Source organism: Dermacentor albipictus, chromosome 4 (assembly GCF_038994185.2).
Source record: "Dermacentor albipictus isolate Rhodes 1998 colony chromosome 4, USDA_Dalb.pri_finalv2, whole genome shotgun sequence".
NCBI classification, from domain to species: Eukaryota; Metazoa; Arthropoda; class Arachnida; order Ixodida; family Ixodidae; genus Dermacentor; species Dermacentor albipictus.
The window spans coordinates 73,504,735-73,521,017 of NC_091824.1; the positions used below are offsets into that span (position 1 = coordinate 73,504,735).

The window sequence follows — 16,283 nt, forward strand, 5'->3', positions numbered from 1 at the left end:
GGTGGATTACGGGAGATTAAGGTAGTATTGTGAAGAACACGTGACAATGTATGAACTAACGTATCATGGTCACGTGACAATTGCAAGTGTAGATGCGTGAAGCGATTAAGTTTTCCCATTCCTAAGTGACTGTCGATCTTTCTTCAAGGATTCTGATGTTACTGGCATGACGGCCACTCCAAAAATGTATCATCCAGAAAAAGAACGCCCTTTCACTTACAATTCCATTATCATTATTTTTCGTGCTCACAGGAATATTAACATGCAATTAAACACTTCTAGAAAAACTGCAGTAGCAGAGCGAAAACACGAGAGCAACTTGCGCAATTCTGCACTAATATTTCGGTGCCCTTAATAGCCCAACAAAAAGTGGTGAAATGGAAGAAGCTGTTTGGATACATTGCTGAACAAACAGGGACGCGCTGTTGGACGAGCCTCTGCTGTACAATGGCATCAACATACAATTTGCATGGTGAATCCATAAAGAAGACTTATAGAGGCGAGATCACGTTGGAAGTTCTCAAACCCGAATTTCCACGTACCTTGCCTAATTCATTCAGAGGCTTACTAAGCTACTGATCTGCTTTCTAAGTGCATCCTCAAATACAGCTTGTAAGGCTGAGCCTATATATTAAGGGCTGGTGTCGTCAAAGCTGTAATTTCTTATCCAGAGCATACGCACTTGCAAACGCAGTCTTCAGTCTCCTCATGAATGTTTACGCGTCGCTGTCGCACGACCAAGATGTGAGCGTCTTTATCGAGCCATGATATCGCTGAAACTACGCTGTGACCTCGCAAAGTTGCTTCGTTCGGACGCAGCGAATAATCTAATCGCACCAGCAGAAGAGCGCCGATCGTCTCGCTCACGGTCCCGATTTGTGTACTGTACCCTCAGTGATGCAGCACAGACTGCGCCCCCCACCCCAAAATAAAATGTCCCGCACGAAACGTAGTAGTAACTACCCGCCTCACCGCTCTAGTTAGAGACCACAACGAAGCAGCAGCAAACAGGCGGCCATGCGAGCAAGCAAACCTGTCAGAATAAACGTTCAATTTGCGCGGCCACCCCATGCCCAATGAAAAGCGACCGGAAGTGACGGCCGACGCTGTACCATCACTTCGGCGCGCGGCAGGACGGGAAGGCGGAAGCTGCGCCATCATGCTCGTTTTCGCGTGCGTTCGCGTCGCGCGCTGTGCGAAGTAATTTTAACCGTGTGATTAGTTTTGCGCGCGGGGTAGAAAAAAATGTGGCCCATGCTTTGTGTATTACTCGTGCCCCACTTCAAAGCAAAGCGTTCGTACGCACTGGAAGATGGATCCACGAAGGCTGAAACGAGAAGTTGCAACGTGCCCGGTCGGTAGTACTGGCATGATGGAAACTTTCAGGCAAGTGCCCGTTTATTTGGTATTTGTTTTGTTCGCTTTAGAAATATCTCCCTGTGATCTCGTAGCATAATTCATAATTCGCTAATGTAAGAGCAAAAGCAGCTGCACTCCTACTAGGGCAAGTTAACTACCTCGATCGCGTCCCGTGTGACTAATGTTTGTCAAATCTACATCGGGCGTGGTGCGCCTGCATAGTTACGCTTTGTTTCTCAGCGCTTGAACGTTCATTGATGTGATTCTCTTGTGCGTTCAGCGCGGCTGCTTGTAATACGGTCGTTCGCACTTCAGTTAAATGTGGTCGACCACTTTTGCGTCGCGTAGAAAAAGGACTGGCCTAGCCACCTTTCGAAGGAACCGGCGCGGTATTGGTTCTCCCTGATGCGGTCGCGTGCTGCTGTTGCTGCTTGCCGGACGCCTTCAGCATTTTTTCGGCTCGCTTTGTCTGTGCGTGTGCGCGTGCTCGCGCTCGGCTTGATTTGTGTGTGCGTGCGTGCGTGTGTGCGCTCAGCTCAGCTCGATTTGTGTGTGTGTGCGTGCGTGCGCTCGGCTCGCTGTGTGTGTGTGCGTGCGTGCGCTCGGCTCGCTGTGTGTGTGTGTGTGTGTGCGTGTGCGTGCGTGCGTGCGCGCGCGCGCGTTCCGTACATGCCGGTTTGTATGGGCCGGCGTGTTTGCGCGTGTCTAGTGCGTGCGTGTTTTGTGAGTGTGTTGTCTGTGGGTCGCTGTGTGTGCGTGCACGTGTTAGCGTGTCTGCCTGCATGCATGTATGTGTGCTTGTTTGTGTTCATCAATGTGCGCGTGCGCGCTTTTGTGTCTGCGCTTTGAGAGTGCGTATACTTGTGGTGCTTGTGGGTGCGTTTTGTGTGCGTGCGTGTGTATTGCATGAGGCCGGTAGAGTTTTACTCGCAATAAAACTCTTCCGATTTGGTGCAGCGAATGTTCCCGCCTGAAAGCCGAGTTTGGTTTCAAGCCACCCTGGACAACTGCTGTATGAGGCGCCGTTTCTCGGGAGGACCAGTGGGAAGGCGCCAAGTATACGCTTCGTCCTTTTTCCTCCCATGCACTGATAAATCAATAGCCTTGTTTTTTATTGTGAAAGGAACGGTACATCCAGAGCATAAATAAATGATTAAGAAATCAGGTAGTGTGTTTTAAAGACGTGGATTTCCCATTAGCCCACATTTCTTTTGATGCAGACAACCTTTGAAATTGTTAGCGGCAGGTTATTCGAGAGGTTCTACGTATATAGCAATTGTCTTCAGGAGCTTTAATGAATTTTGAAAATTTGAAGTGTTGTGCTTTAGAGGTATCATATACAAGCTTTAGGTCTCCGAGTAATTTGCATGCCCTTCGAGAGCTGTCGCCTATAGCCCTATTGAAATTCGTAACTACAGTTTGGAGCACTGGGGAAGCTAGAAGGCTTGTCCTGGCTCTCGAGAAAGTGTTCAAGCTGGTGATGTAGGTTGAGGAGTTTGGGGTTGGCAACACAAAGGATTTTTTATGCCTTAGCAGTAGGAGTGACACAGGATAAAAAAATGTATGTGTGTCAAGCACAGGAAGCTGCTCATATTGTAGAAGCATGTGTGGGCGTGTGTGTGTGTGCGCCCATGCATGCGTGCGTGTGTGTGAATTCTCTCCTCAAAAGGGAGTATGTGTGTAAGTGAGCTATTTCATTGCTGGTCTGTTTGCCAAGAATTGGCAAGAAAACACAATAATCAATTTAACTTGAAATAATAAACTTCAAAGCATACTGGCGTACTGGCGACAGCAGCATACAAGCATGCAGCTGTGTGACAATCTTAATGCATGACTGCAACATCTGGAAGGAGGCTTGCTTCTTCAGTAAGCAGCACAAAGTCCATATTCTTGGCTTTTCTCGTTCAAACCAAAACGAGGCTCATTGCCAATGATCTTGTCTTTTGCTCTAATAGCATTTGTTTATCTTGTACTTAGAGCGTCGTTTCTCGCAGGTCATGCAGATGGTAGCAGCAATTTCACAATGCCCAGCCTTGGCGCCCCCATCAAGAGCAAGCCACTTGCGTTCGCCTTCAGACAGATGGTTAATGTCTTCTTGAAAGCGGTTGAGAAGACAACATTGTAAGTAGATATAGTTGTGTAGTGTAATATAATAAGTCAAGTTATAATTTAAAACTCAGGCTCCTTGGCCGCCTAAGCTTGATATGATGTGCAGTTGTGTGTGGTTGTAAATATTGCCGATGGTACAGTGCATACTGCAGGTATGACTGCTGATCCAAAGTATACATTTGCATTTTCTTGATGGTCTTTTATAATGAGGATTTTCTTTGTGCAAGAATATTCACAGAATGCCGGGGCATTGTAGCATCATATTCTTTATTGTGCATTCACTGCTAATTTCGTATGACCTTCCTGCTACCAATTTATTTGCAGGAGAGGAATATTTGTTTACTCTCTGCAATGAGCTTGTTATTTGCTCATTGCATTACACTCTTCTACCTTTAATTTATTCCCGTATAATTATCAAAACCTTAAAATTTCAGCTGTTTTTATTTTGAATACAATATCAAAATGAAAATGCACCGGATTGCAATCTATACTGCAAGGGATTCGAAGAAATTACAAGAAACCAGGACCTCTCGAGAGCGTTAAAAAACGTTTCCGCAGGTAATGTGCCTAATTGTACTGAGCTAGCTGCTCACGAAAATTGCAAGCATATTTCATTTCACATAGTTTTGCAGGATATAGCAGGCCTATCATAGTCTCTGAGCACAACCTTACCTCATTTGCATCATGAAAATGTCTCGTGCTGAATTTGGGACAAGTTTTGAAAAATGAATGTATCATAATTTTGAAACAACACATAGTATTGGTTGAGGCTAGACAGTTTTCAAACAACTTGACCATGTTGAACTTAGCCATTACAGGACGGAAAAAAAAACATGCACAGGAGCACTCATTCAATGAAATGTGATGCTTGTGGTTATTTTCCACATGCAAAATGTACTTTTAAGCGAGAGAGGGCAGGTAGCCAATTTAGAACCATTGTGACTCATGCGGGTAGTAGCAACACAGGATGAGAAATGGTTGTGTCTCTGAGGTTCATTGAATATGTGAAAACTCATATACAGTACACCCCCCCACCCCCTATGAGGGGTAACCGTGCAATATGTTTTGGGCAAGAAAAACGATTGTTCTAGGAGACAAGAATTTCAGGCTCTAGTTGAGAGGCTACAGAAAGAAGGACCATGTAAATAGTCACAGATTAACATAAACTGCATCGGAGTGGCATCACAGTTAAGAGCATGAAGTGGGAGCATGAGGAAGGGTCATAAGTTTAAATAAGGGAATACTACTTGTCAGTGCATTGCCAAGCTAACCCATTGAAAGAAGGGGGCGTGCTCTAAGAAAAATAGTTGATCACACATGCTAAATTTTCGAGGAAAGTATGCCAAAATGCCCATTCTTACTAAATTAGTAAATAAGAAATACACGATAAATTTTAGGATGCAGAAAGTGTCTAATACACTGCATTGTAGAGTTGGATATTGTTGGGCTGGATGCATGTATTTCAGGGCAAATGGGAATGCCAGTGGGGATTCCCTCATTTTCATTTTGTGTGCACACTCTGTAAAACAGTTCTCTTTGTCTCCTAGTGTAATAATGTTGTGTAAAAACAGTCATTTTTTAATGCCTTGTGCATTTAACTCTTAATGTGCCATATCCCGTAAGCTTCTCACCTGCAGTACTTATAAAGTGTAATGCAGATATATTGCAGATTTCATAATGTCAATTTTGTATTAAGGTCACATACACACTCTTGGACAAATGTATGTTGTTGAGAGATGTCATTGGTAGTCTTTAAACTTTATTCACTCTTATTTTCTATGGTGAAAAGACTACTGTAAATTTATGTTTTTGCTGCTGTATGTACCTTGTATTCACAATGACATAGTGGTTTAGCAGTCACAGTAACATGCAATTCCTTAATTTGCAAAATAGAAACTTCTACCTTTCACTTGTCTTGCCCAGTTGCCTGAGCGGTGCATTCTGCCCAGTCACATTAATTATCATTTTTCCGCAAAGTACGTGTGTAATTGCACGGGCTGAATTCTCATGATTCTCTTCTTATTTTGCTAATGCAGGATGCAAGATTCCAGCAATGCCATGCGCTGCATTTATTGGTCAAGATGCTCAGAGAATGGAGTCCCTGCACCTCGTGGTTAACCGTGAACATTTCTTTTTCTTTTGGAAAGCTAAAGGCCATTTGCTGCATCACTTGCATTTTTGCAGCTCAGATGTGTACTATATTTTTCTAATTTTGAATCAATATTGGCTGTTCAGTATAAAAAATGACATACAGCGTGAAGGACAAGGACTGCGAGAGACACACTCCACTGACTTTCAACAATATTTTATTGCGTTGCCACATCGTGTGTGTATACACAGAGGGGTCATGCGCAGAAAATGAAAGCCAGTCGCAAGGGGTGTTCTAACAGCAAGTCATTGTAAAAAGAACATGGTCACTTGAAAAAAAAAAAACATCACAATTTCTATCTGTTTAGATACAAAATTTCACTAGGGGTCAGCGTGATAGAGGGGCCACTAACGCACACACTACCCAGTTTTCTGGTGAAATCAGCTTCAATAATTTACTGGGTGAGCTGTGTCTCGCTGAAACTTCCGTATCTTAAAGAGGGGCATGCAGCTGCAGTCCCGGCAATGAATGCCCAAGTGGCCTTGAACAGTGTTATTGATGTTGTTATAGTGCTCTCTTAAACGATCATTTAGGCGCCTGCCTATCTGTCCAATATATTTACTGCCTCAAAATGGGAATTTGGGAAACCACATTCGTTGCACACATCGCAAAACGTTTTCTGTGCCCGGCAGAGCAACAACTCTGACGTGATTCAGGCGCGTTTACACACTTACAGAGCCTTGCCAGCTTTTCCGGGGCTGAGAAAAGGACTGCGATTTCTGCAGGTTCCCTAATCTTTTTTAGCCTATGGAGACATCATGAACATACGGTAGCACTGCAAACCTGTGTCTTTCAACCGGCTGGTTCCTTGACCGAGCGTGCTCATCATGTTTTGTGCACTTCAGAAGCTGTTCTGCTATGCCTGAAATTAAGGCCAAAGGGTAGCCAACGCAAGAAAGGCAATCAGCCTGTGCAGCAACGCTACGTTGCATCTCGTGTGAGCAAGATTTATTGAGGCTGTTAAGGAGGCAAAGCTTTACAATATTTCATTTGACTTTGTTGGACAGACAGGCAGGCGCCTAAACAATAATTTAGGAGAGCACGATAACAACGTCCATAACACTATTCAAGGCCACTTCGGCATCCATTGCTGGGACTGCGGCTGCGTGCCCCTCTTTGAAGGTACGGAAGCTTTAGCGAGACACAGGTCATCCGGGAAACTATAGAAGCAGATTTCACTAGAAAACTGGTTAGTGTGTGCGTTAGTGACCCCTCTATCGTGCTGACTCCTAGTGAAGTCTTGTATCTCAACAGATAGAAATTCTAATGTTTATTTTTTTCAAAGGGTGATGTTCTTAGTACAGTCACTTGCGGTTAGACACCCCTTGTGACTCATATTCTGCGCATGCCCGCTTTTGTACAATACACATGATGTGGCAACATAATTAAATATTGTTGGAAGTCAGTGAAGTCTGTCATCTCTCGCAGTTCTTGTCATTCAAGCTGTACGTAATTTTATCTCATTAATTGCAAACTATCCCAAGAAACTACCCTTGTTCAGTATAATTATAATGTTTGATACGACCATTTGCTGGCAAATGTTAACAGTGTGATATTTAACTTGAACTTTTGCATGACTGCCTATGCCTGTGTTCTTTTAGTAACCAGAGTATGGCTAATTTATTAAACCATATTATCTAATTTGCATGCTCACATGCTATAGCATGCCTTAATCTTGAATTACTGTATCTAAGTGCAAATAATTTATTTAATAATTTATTTAAATAAATTGTTTAATCAACAGTGGTTTGTTTTTATCAGGCCTCCTACTGCACTTTGCACCCAGGCACTAGTAGATGTGGAATATGCACTCTTTTGATTTATAGTAAGAAAAGAACCTATTTTCAAACTACATATTGTATATGTACCAGTGCCTTAGAGTTACAAAACAAAAATTTATAGAAACTGGTATTGTAGTTAGAAAAACCGCTACACAGCACCTTTAGCCCAGAGAACTCTCGTTTCACAAAAGAGGACAAACTATGTAGGCACTAAAAAATTCTACGTATTTTTTGTGCTCAAGTAATCTTGTTGGAAATAGAAAATTAGCAATAAGGCTTCTGGCATAAACCTCACTTAAAGCATGTCTATGCTTGGAAAGTATTGTTTCAGTCTGAAAAATGTTGGCCAGTTATGCTTTACATCGACTTTCCAAACTTTTCATAATGCTTTGCGATTACATTAGTGTACAAAATAACACGTGCCTTTCTTGTGCGTTTGCTCTGCATTTCAATTGCTTCCCTAATTCACCTTTGCAATATGCCTTTTTTAAGGCATCAAAACTTGAATTTTCGTTCACTGGAGCCTAATACTAAAAATTTATTCCTTTATGTGGCCCAAAACACTGCGAATCAACCCAGGCTCTTTCAGTGCCGCTATACATAGTTTCTTCTCTAATAACAGATTTGATCAATACATATATTTTAGGTACCTTTGTGGGGAATGTACATGTTCTTTTACTTACCGATGTGTTTGGTGATTGTGCATGTTTATATTTCATGTGATTTATGTATATGTTGTACTCTGTATTGCAGCATGCAATAAATATATTTGCGTTTTCTTGAAAATGCAGCATATATCTTACCAGTCTGTGTTGCATGTTATTTGTATATGGAAATCGTGATAACCTTGGTGTTGATATACATGCTCAGAAGTGTCAAGTTTGCTAGGTTGTATTTGTGCAGCGAAGACAGGTTTTCCAATATACACCATGAATTACTAATGTGTAATGTGATCCACACGTATAGGTGTTGTGTATGCCCATCGAAGCTTCAAGGCCGGCTGTTCGACAGTGCGTTTGGTAGCCGAACTTGAACCTTCTGGCACACGCAATAGTTGCGCGAGGATCGCTGTACATAGTAGTAATTGAAGGCGTGTACTGCCCAATCTGCCTTCCATACACGCTAGAAATAAAAGGGTGTACACCCTTCCAACACCCACACAGATGGGTGTTAATTTGGACGAGCACCCTTACACCCTAAATTTATTTTGCTGGACACCCTTCCTTTAGGGTGCTATAGTGGCACCCCAACTGTAGGGTGTAGACAACAGCACCCTTGGGGTGTTCGTCTGGCGACAAACTGATTTACACCCTTAAGGGTGTTAAAATGTTTAGTGTGTGGGCTACGGCGCAGCGGCTACGCGCCCCGCATTGGACGCGGCGAGCGTCGAGCAACGCACCGTTCGGCGCGGCAACTAAATGTGCGCCTGAGCAAGCGACGCACGCCTGAGCCTTAGAAACAGCTCGTTTCTAAGGCAACACCGCATTCACTAGAGGCGCTTTTGTACCGCTTTGAAGCATCGTACTCGTGGCTCAGTGGTAGCGTCTCCGTCTCACACTCCGGAGACCCTGGTTCGATTCCCACCCAGCCCATCTTGCAAGAGTTGAGCCAAAGCCACCTAGAAACAAGCGCAGCTGCTTATATACCGCCGCGAGCGACGGCGCGAGTTGGAGCCCCGTTTCTCCTCTGTCGTGAAGTCACGGTGTTACGTGGCATGGCATGGGGTCAAAGGTCATTGAAGGCAACACCGCCGCGCCTGAGGAGCTGGGTTGAGCTCTAGTAATATGCTTCGCATAAAATCGCAGAGTATGACTTGCGCACAACCTACTGACATGATAGCGACGGATAGTATATTGAATATAGGAGTCAATATAATCTTGTTACGCAGCAAGTTAAACACAAACCCCTTTTCCAGCGTTTCTACCAGCCATAAAGCGGCGCGTCCGGTTCCTTGCAACACCATCCAGGTGGCGTTCGGCCCCGCGCACCCACGGCCCGCGCAAGACGCCGCGCTTCTACCAGAAACCTCACCTTCGTGCATAGCGTTCGCCGCCAGCGTTTCCGTTAAACATTACGGTTACAGAGGCTTCTTTTAGGCATCCCTACAAAGTTTCACAATTTGGTCATAGACTGCCCGAATTTCCGCAGATGCAGTTGAAGCTCGTAATAACAAAATCGGAGGGGAATGCGAAAAAGATCACTTTCGTGAGAATTTCGTTCGAAATGAGATACGACAGACAGGGAACGCGTCGAAGAACATAAGTTTACCTTCAACATTTCGTTAGCCTACTTTAGCAAGCTTGCGAGGATATAGAAACACATTGCCGGCAGTACGAGGTGTGCTGTATTCCTCAATCAGCAGGGGCAGCATTTCCGTGCAGCAGCATTTTCGGTCAATTGATTTCGGAGATAGGATCACTCTTGTGAAATTCTGCGTACGTCGGCATCGGACGCAGGCCAACAGTGCCGCACGCATGCATCAGCATTTCTCCAGCGCACGCAGTTGCCCATAAGTGCCAACCCGGTCGGTGCCGAGTGCCAAAGTGATTTTATCTCGTACACCCGAAGGCTATAGATCGAGATTACAGCTTCGCGCAAATATATGTCCGGCGCAGAATCCGCCCGCGATGCTGGTCGGATGGAGCACCAAAACTAGCGTTCTTGAAGCAGGGAATGCGTATTCTCGGACGACCACTAAATTGCAGCCCACTGTGTGGCACTCCCTGCTGCGACCGCCATTCAAGCGCCATAAAAAAATCCGCGTTGGTGGCACCTGGATTTCCTTGCTCTTGCTGCATTTTTCTCGCCAAGGTGCACCATACGCACTGCACTAGGTGTGCAAAAAGCATCATCGCATGCCGGTAGCAACATGCTGCCATCAGCAAACAATATATCGGCCATGAGATGTTTCTGGCGGAATCGGTTCTGGTGCTCGGTTATTTTATTAAAGAAAAATTGCGGCGCCGGCGAAGGTGTAACGTGGTGGTGTTTTACACAACTTTAGTGCAAATAAATCGCATTTGAGCACATGTTGGAGTCTGCTCGCCTTGTGGAGTTATGTACCGGCAAATTGCGTTGATGTGCGATTGTAGCACAGCGCCATTTTTTTGTTGAGAGGTACGAAAAGCAATGAATCGTATTGACAACGCGCTGTGTTTCGTGTCTTACATGTTATCGTCCGCGTGGAATTGTGCCGTGATTATGACTCAGTGTTCGTATCGTCTCTTGTCGAAATAAACTTTTTCTAAACACATGGGCGTTCCAAGGGCATGCGAAAATATTTTGTTGTCGTGGGATTTCGCTATCGCGGGTTTCGGTGTATTTATGATCAAGTTCCGGATTGACAACGTATGTTTTCACGATTTTTCATGTTCTGTGGTCAAAACCCACGAGTGAAATGACTGTTGTTTTATAAAGTAGCTATAACAGCTGCACCTCGCCTATTCGCGGTGCCATTTTGGCAACACTAAATGGTCTTGTATTCAAAGCGAACGGTGATTTGGTCAACCCGCCGTGGTTGCTCAGTGGCTATGGTGTTGGGCTGCTGAGCACGAGGTCGCAGGATCGAATCCTGGCCACGGCGGCCGCATTTCGATGGGGGCGAAATGCGAAAACACCCGTGTACTTAGATTTAGGTGCACGTTAAAGAACCCCAGGTGGTCGAAATTTCCAGAGTCCTCCACTACGGCGTGCCTCATAATCAGAAAGTGGTTTTGGCGCGTAAAACCCCATAATTTTTTTGTGATTTGTGAGTACCATGATCGTAATCAATTAGAGCAGCACTGCCGCTCGAAGATGGGCAAAATATGGATTATACTGTGGATGACATTCAAGCAGAGTTCAGCTGTCTTGTGTTGGAACGTCTCCTTGATGAAGTAATTTCTCGGGAGCTGATGGACGAGCTGTAGATGGTAGTTCTAAGTAAGCCAAGCTTTCGAAAGTAATGTGGGGGTCGTTATTTACACTCCAACATAGCAATGCAAACTGTAAAAGAGTTTAGCAGGATTAAAAAGGCACACAACCAGTAGCTCCTAGTAACGAGGTGTGCTCAGCCTCAGGTTGGACAGCGCCATGAGCAGGTCTCTGGCAAAGACTTCCTCAGAAAGGTCGGAGCTGCAATGGCTCTAGAACTAGCCCAGCAATTAACATCTTAAGTGTAATAAATATGTTGTACTGTTATTGTGAGTTGTTCATTGTGCATTTCACCTAACCAAAGGTTTGTGAGCAATAAAATGGAACAGTAAAACTTCGTTTTTACGTATCCAGGAGCATGCGTACACTCGGAACACGTAGCCAATGTCAGACTTGGAGTGCCGCCTGACGCCTGCAAACACGCCGAGAGCCAGTGTGGCTATACTAATCCAGTTACAACCAAATTAGGAAGACCCACTAAGCTTTAACAAGACACTCCCTCACCTGAACAGAAATCGGCCTCCCTGGTGCAGTATTCGGTTACTCCCTCCCAAATGACTCATTCGATTAACCAATGGCTCTAAGTCCCCAGCACCAGCGGAGCACCTGACCAAGGTGGCGGTCAGACCTGTAACGCAGCAGAGGGTGCTTAGAACCCCTGAACCCGGGCAGGCCGTCAATGGAAAGTAACCCTTGCAATGTTTAACACCTGAACCCTCAAGAGTGACGCTAGCATAGCAGGACTCTTTCAGGAACTATCAGACATTGTTTGAGAGGCCATTGGCCTGAGTGAGGTTAGAAGAACTGGTGAAGCTTATACAGTGCTGACAAATGGCCGCTTCCTCTGATGTAGAGGACTATCAGATAAGGAGCAGTTCGGAGTAGAATTCCTAATCCATAAGTACAGAGCGGGCAACATTGAAAAAATCTACAGCTATAATGAGAGGGTAAAGTAGTCCTAATAAAACTTAATAGGTGTAGAATAAAAGTAGTGCAAATTTGCACTCCAACCTCCAGTCACGATGCTGAAGAAAAAGAACAGTTTTAAAAAGATGTTGAATTAGCGATGCGAAAAGTGCAAATTCTGTATGCTGTAGGCATGGGCAACTTCAATGAAACAGTGGAGGAAAAAGCAGGCTGGTGAACATGCAGTTGACAACTAAGGCGTGCGTTCTAGGAACAGTCCAGGGGAGGAGCTGGTAGAATTCGCGAAAAAAAATAAGCTGCGGATAATGAACATTTGGCTCAGGAACCACAGAAAGTGGACATAGCAAAAGAAAGTGGACCCGGGAAGCCCTAATGGTGAAACAAGAAATGAAATGTACTTCATACTTTCTACCGATCCCAGCGTAGTGTAGGTTGTAGAAGTATTAGGTAGGGTAAAATGCAGTGATCATACATTCATCATCATCAGCAGTATGGCTACGCCCACTGCAGGGCAAAGGCTTCTCCCATACTTCTCCAACTACCCAGTCATGTGTTAATTGTAGCCACCCCTCTCCGTGCAAACTTCCTAATCTGATCCGCCCACCTAATTTTCTGCCGCCCCCTGCTACGCTTCTCTTTTCTTGGAATCCAGTCCGTAACCCTTATTACCATCGGTTATCTTCCCTACTCATTACACGTGCGGCCCATGCCCATTTCGTTTGCTTGATTCAAACTAAGATGTTATTATCTCGCGTTTGTTCCCTCACCCAATCTGCTCTTTTCTTATCCCTTAGCGTTACACACATAATTCTTCTTTCTATAGCTCGTTGCGTCGTCCTCAATTTAAGCAGGACCCTTTTCGTAAGCATCCAGGTTTCTGCCCCGTAGGTGAGTACTGGTAAGGCACAGCTGTTGTACACTTTTCTTTTCAGGGATAATGGCAACCTGCTGTTCATGATCTGAGAATTGCTTTCAAACGCACCCCAGCCCTTCTTATTCTTCTGATTATTTCAGTCTCATGATCCGGATCTGCGGTCACTACCTGCCCTAATATGCAGCCTTAGAACAGAGAGATGAAGATGACATAGAAGCAATGAATGAAACCGTAACAAGGCTGGCTTCAGAAGCAGCCATTGAGTGGGATATGAGCTACCAAGGCAACCAGTAATTAAGCTCTCCCAGTTAACGAAGGACGTAATAAAGAAGCGACAAAGAATGGAAATGTCCAACTCAAGAGATCAGATAGATTCCTCGGGAGTGTCGGAACTAATGAACAAAGAGAAAATAAGGGATATTGGAAATTGTAACGCGACAAAGACTGAAGATGCCATAAATAATGGATCGAGCCTCAAATCAGTGAGAAAGTAACTTGGCATCAGACAAACCAAGATGTATGTAGTGAATGAGAAGCAGTATAACATCATCAGCAATCTCCAAAATATAGTAAAAGCAGCGGAAAAATTGTCTACTGACCTTTGCTCGACGAAAAGCAGCCATGATACCTCCATTCAAAATAAGTTAGAAGGCCTTGAAAGACATGAAACGAAGAAACGCGGCAGGAGAAAATCTACTACCAGTCGATTTAATGAAAAATGGAGGAGAGATAATGCTTGAAAACTAGCGGCCCTTTATACAAACTGTGTATCGACTTCAAGGGTCCCAGAGAACTGCAAGAATGCCAAAATTCTACTAATCCACGAAAAGGGAGACATTAAAGAATGGAAAAATCATAGGCTCCTTAGATTACTTACAGTATTAAAAGTAATATTTTCCAAGATAATCTCCAATAGAATAAGGGAAACAGTCCACTTTAGTGAAACAAGGGAACAGGCTGGTTTCAGGAAGGGATACTCTACAGTGGATCGCATCCGTGTCATCAATCAGGTAATCGAGAAGTCTGCCGAGTAGAATCAGCGTCTCTATATGGCTTTCAGAGATTACGAAAAGACATTCGATTCAGTAGACATACCAGCCGTCATAGAGGCATTACGTAATCAGGAAGTGCAGGAAGCTTATATAAATTTGTTGGAAAGTATCTACAGACATTCCACAGCTAGCCTAATCCTCCACAAAAAGAGTAGGAAGATAGCTATAAAGAACTGGGTCAGACAAGGAGTCACAATCTCTATAATGCTATTCACTGCGTGCTTGGAAGAAGTATTGAATATATTACACTGGAAAGGCTAAGAAGTATGGATCAACGGGAATATCTCAGCAACCTTCGATTTGCAAATGGCATTGTCCTGTTCTGAAAAACTTGGGACGTGTTACAACAAATGATTGAGGACTTAACAGAGAGAGTATAAGAGTGGCGTTGAAGATTAGTATGCAGAATACAAAGATGAAGATCAATAGCCGCCCGAAAGTATAACAGTTCAGGATTGCCAATCAGCCTCTAGAGTCTGTGAAGGAGTACGTTTACCTAGGTCAATTACTCACAGGGAACCCTGATCATGAGAAGAAAATTTTAAGAAGAATAAGAATGGATTGAAACGCATTCGGCAGACATTGGTAGATAATGAGTGGAAGCTTACCATTTTCTTTAAATAGAAAGGTGTACAATCAATGTATTCTGACCGTGCTTACATGTGATGCAGAAACTTGGCGACTGACAAAGAAGCTCAAAAATACGTTAAGGACCGCGCAAAGAGCTCATGGAACGAAGAATGTTAGGCGTAACGTTAAGAGACAGGAAGAGAGTGGTGTGGATAAGAGCTCAAATAGCGATAGCCGATATTCTTATTAACATTGAGAGAAAGCAATGGAGCAGGGCAGGTCATGTAGGGCGTAGGATAACCGGCGGACAATTAGTCTTACAGAATGGGTGCCAAGAGAAGGGAAGCGCTGTAGAGGACGGCAGAAGACAGGGTGGCGGGATTAAATTAAGAAATTCGCAGGTGGTAGCTGGAATCGCTAAAACTGAATGCTGGAATCGGTTGACTCAGGACAGAGGTAATCGAAGACCGCAGGGAAAAGCCTTCGTCCTGCAGTGGACATAAAATAGACTGATGGTGAAGGTGCAGTTGCCGGGAAGTGTGAGAATCAGTCTGGGATCTTTGAATGCCGTTTCGTTTCTCTCTTAAAGGCGAAGAATTAATGTCCACCAATTTTTTTTTAGTTACCACGTGAGAAGGAACAGAATCTATTCGACACTGGCAATTTTGATGTTGTAGAAATGACACTTTATCTAGGCTGAATAAAATTGAAGCTGAAAATCGAATAAAACGATGAACTGCTTTAAACATTCATTTACCTTCGTTAATGTTCGCTTTCGTTGAGCAGAAACGTGTCACTGCAAAAAATTTCGCTTTCGTTGAGAAGAAACGTGTCACTGCAAGAAATTATTGCTATAGGGACTGCATGTAGCAATTAGTGAAAACTTGTTTGGGCTTCTTGGTCCCTTATTGTCGCATAAGGCGTCAGAGAACATCAGGAACAGGCAAGGAGACCACCACAATCGCAAGGCGCGCTAACTATTGATCTATAACTATTGACCGTGTAGAATAAACGTTTGCTTACAAGAAATAAACTGTATAGACACACAAGGTTGTAGAGGGAAAGGAAAAGCTAAATACTGCATGTTTATGCATGATGCTGAGAGAGAATGCGCAGATGCCCTTCCCCCCTCTAACCACACACACACAAACACACGTGTATAGTAACTGACTTCCTCAGTGTATTCACTTCGTCCTAACGTTGATTTCCGTTAGCGTACTACATCTATTCGCCATCCATCACATACGATCTTATTGAAGAAGCTTCCAGCTTCATAAGCTTTGCTAACCATCTCCGGAAAGTAGCTGCGTAGGCGCAGTCATGTCCATTGTTGCGGCTTAGGGTGGCGATAGGGAAAGGTATGCACCAGTCCATCGAAGGCTACGTCAGGTTGTAGGAATGAAGGAAAAAAGGTTTATTAGATTTGTTACATAGGTCCAGGTAAGGAAGCCCACTCAATACAGTGGAAGGTTGAACGTCTCAGTTGACATCGCGACCATCTGTCCCGCTGCTCGAAAAGTCACCCCTTTGAATACCGTCATCTTTCCTAG

The 16,283-nt window shown here is 44.1% G+C and overlaps 1 protein-coding gene and 1 long non-coding RNA gene across 4 annotated transcripts in view; both read left to right on the plus strand.

The window, feature by feature from the left end:
* LOC139059539 (uncharacterized) overlaps window positions 1–16,283 on the plus strand; it is a 554,371-nt gene that overhangs the window by 247,675 nt on the left and 290,413 nt on the right. The gene's annotated exons all lie outside the window — the stretch shown is intronic.
* LOC139059137 (uncharacterized) lies at window positions 1,169–8,193 on the plus strand. Of its 3 annotated transcripts, XR_011513957.1 has the most exons (4): window positions 1,169–1,386; window positions 2,317–2,415; window positions 3,354–3,480; window positions 5,505–8,193. It is a non-coding gene; the product is annotated as an uncharacterized lncRNA (long non-coding RNA). The 3 variants fall into 3 exon arrangements; XR_011513958.1 differs by lacking the exon at window positions 2,317–2,415; XR_011513956.1 differs by lacking the exon at window positions 1,169–1,386 and having other exon boundaries at window positions 2,232–2,415.